Below are 3687 nucleotides of genomic sequence, written 5' to 3' on the forward strand. Positions count from 1 at the left end.
TGAAAACTTTGAGATACACAAAATTAACCATTATTTTAAGTCATCTTTTTCCTAACAGACTGCAACACAGACAACATGAGCTTATTTGATCTTTAGGAAACCTTGGTAGAATAAAAGTTTCATATTTAATGCTGATAACTCTAAATACATGTCTATCTTAGTTAAATCAACAACCTTAAATAAGCTTAAACTGTGAATATGTTCCACTTGCATTCACTTAAAGGACAATTTGTTCCCGTTTGTCACATTTTACCCGGGACAGCAGTGGGGAAATCTGAAGTGGGCGATCCAAGGGGCTGCTCATTGCTCCTTGACCTTGAGGGTGGGAGGATGGTATAGAAGTCAGTTATATTGGTTGCACACAAGGTGATGCAGAAACAGGAGAGGGGGAGAAGCAGGCAGAAGAGGTGAAGTGCCAGAAGGCAGAGAAAGAGGATTCCTGGTTCTAAACCTTGTTAGCTCAGAAAGAGGAGACCATGTTTCTCTCTTTGTTTGTTTCATTTCCACCAAAGTGGAAATAGGAAGTCTATGCCAGCCTAGAGAAGACAAGGTACTTCCCCAAAAAACAAAGAGTTTTGGCAGCTGCTTGGGAATATTCTTTAAGTCCTTGTCCTGAGATAGATTAACCACAGTTGGCTCCAATTATAGTTGTTACCTCAGGAAATGAATTAGGGAGATGCCCCCTCATCTATTTGGAGGAGGAACAGAGAGAAAGAGGCAGCATCCCCTTTGTCAGGGATGGCCTGTGTTTCCCCTACCAACTGAGTTCCATCAGAAAGAGGCCTGGTAGGACAACCACTATGTCGGGAGGGAGTTTACTAGCCCAACACATTTGGGCAAACACATTCTGCAACAGGCCCACCCAGGGGAGGTCCCACAGCCAGAGCAGCTAGACCAGGGATGTGGAGGGGATCACATTAAACCAATGAAATGGAAACCTCAAATGGGAGTCTTAAGGTTGGCAGCCACATTAGGTGGCTGTCCTGTGCCCAACACAGACAACTATGTATAAGGACAGGAATAAAGAGAGGGCATCAAGTTTCTGGGTCATTTTGCCTTTCCAGATGAAGACTCCCTTCCAGCCAAAAACCAAACTTTCTCCACAGGCTAGAGGAACACAGACAGAGCAATGGACAGGAAAGTGTTCCAATAACACAATACTCCTTGAAAAACCCCTGAAATAAGAGTAAAGAAAGCCAAGTTTGCACTGAAGCTCAGAGTCCAGATGAAAAGACTTGACACCCCCACATTAGTCGCCAAAAGATGAGGTTTTAGAGTGGGGAGGAAGGGTGGTTCCAGAGCCAACAGCCAAGAAAGAATACTTAAAGACATCTTTGGTGCAAAAAAAAAGTGAGTTTATTAAAGCACAGGGACAGGACCTGTGGTCAGAAAGAGCTGCATTGGGGTTGTGCAGAGTGACTGGTTATATACTAGGAAGTTTCGGGGGGGGGGTAATATCAAAGGGAGGGAGGCCTCAAGAAGGAATTTGATATGCTAAAGAGGACTCCTAATCTACATGAGGCCTTCCTATTGTCAAGCTAATGTTTTATCTCTAGTTAGGCATTAATATTAGAAAAAGTAGGGGTCTCTAGAGAAATGTTGTACTCTGTACTTGCCTCAATTATTTGTCAGTGGGCTGCAGGGGATCAGGAACTTTAATTTTACCTTCCTTTTACTTCTTGTCTTTCTTCTCCACATCACCTTGGAGGGGAGGGTGTTAATAGGATTCCAGGAGGGGCGCCTGGGTGGCTCAGTCGGTTAAGCCTCCGACTTCGGCTCAGGTCAGATCTCACATTCGTGGGTTCGAGCCCCGCATCAGGCTCTGTGCTGACAGCTAGCTTAGAGCCTGGAGCCTGCTTCCGGTTCTGTGTCTCCTTCTCTCTCTGCTCCTCCCCGTCTCATGCTCTGTCTCTCTCTGTATCAAAAATCAATAAAACATTTAAAAAATAGGATTCCAGGAAATTGAATACATAGACTGGTTGAGATCAGGCTATTGATAACATTGCCTTTTCTTATAATCCACTAAGATATTTGTAAACTGTTGGAGACTCGTGTCCTGCATGACTGGGATCTCTACCAGTTAACCTGTTTGTTTCCTTTCCTTTGTTCTTGGGCAGCCAGAGGAATATCATAAATATCTCTCCTGAGGGTGGTGGGAGGGCATTCTAGCTTGCACTTTGCCCTCAGCTTACCTTATGCCACCTCTTCACTCTTCTCTCGGGGCCCACCACACAAACCCCACACTAGGGGAACTGGTTCCCCTGCAGCAGGTGGAGGAGCCAATGAGGTCTCCCAGAGCCTCCTCTGAGGCCAGTGAACCCGCAGGTCAGCTTCTGGTCAGGCATTCTGTCAGCTCCAGCCCTGATAGTGACATCTAGGAGACACTGTCCTGGGACTGAGACCCATCCCTGACTCCCATGGACAGCCAAACCCCATGAGGAAACTGCTTCCCTGCAGGATAAAGCTGGGATCAGCCATGGCAAGAACACTTCTGGTTGCCCAGGCCTAGGCCCCTGGGCTCCACAGTCCAAGACTATGGCCAGAGATGGCAGATGGTATCAATGATCTCTTAAGGATGAGACTGAGTCCTTGCACTCACTGTGACCAAAGTCCAGAGCAGTAGAGTAGAGAGTCCCCCTTGGGGGCCCAGCCCCTGACCCCTTTTCACACAGTGCAGATGCATGTACGTCATTGACCCCCACCAGGATGGACCGGGACTGTAGCCTCAGAGCTCTGCTGTGTCCAGCTCTCATTGGTGGCTGGCATGCCTAACTTGGGGTTTCTGTCCACTGGGCCCACAGGAGGGGCCAAGTTCCTTAGGGGCCAGCTGAGATCTGGGTCCACCCTGCCAAAGGGGAATGGAGTAGGAAAGGGGCTGACTCAAGGTGGAAATGATGGGGCTTTGAAATGGTGGGGATTTGGGGTTGGCAGCAAATAAAGAATTGAGAAGTCTTTGGTCTACAAAATGTGATTTTATTAGAGCACGGGGCAGGACTCTTTGAAAGAGCTACACTGCGGTTGTGAAGAGTGACTGGCTAATACCACTGGGTTGGGGGAGATAAAGTCATAGGAAGATTCTAATGGGATTTTCATATGCTCGGGGAAGACTCTAACATTACTGGAAGCCTAGCTTTAGTCAAGCTAAGGTTGATTTGCCCTCTAGCCAAGCATTACCATGCAGACAGTAGCCAATACCTGGAGAAGTGTGATACTCCATATTTGCCTTAAGTATGTATCTCTGGGCTGCAGGTCATAATGGAATTTCATACCATCTGACATTTCCTTCTTGCCTTTGTTCCTCATATCACTATGGGGCAGTAGGGTGATATTGGGATCCAGGAAACTGAGTATAGGTTTCTGGAGATTAGGTTATTGATAAAATTCCCTTTTTCTCCTAATGTACTGGGACATAGGGAAACTGATAGAACCTCAAATCCTGCAGATCTGTGATCTCTATCAGTTAACAATTTGTTTTCATTTCTTTCCTTTATTCATGGACAGCCTGGAGAGACTGAGGAGTGTCAAATAGATCCCACCTGGAGGCATAGAAATGTGAGCTTGTGTTTTATCTGTAGCTTGCCTTATGCTCCCTCATTAGGAATACTCCTCAATAGGTGTTTGAGGGTAGTGGGAGGGGAAGGGTGTCTCACCCTGTGCCAGGGCCTGGTGTGGGATCCTGGGAGGTCA

This window comes from Suricata suricatta, chromosome 13, assembly GCF_006229205.1.
Source record: "Suricata suricatta isolate VVHF042 chromosome 13, meerkat_22Aug2017_6uvM2_HiC, whole genome shotgun sequence".
NCBI lineage: Eukaryota > Metazoa > Chordata > Mammalia > Carnivora > Herpestidae > Suricata > Suricata suricatta.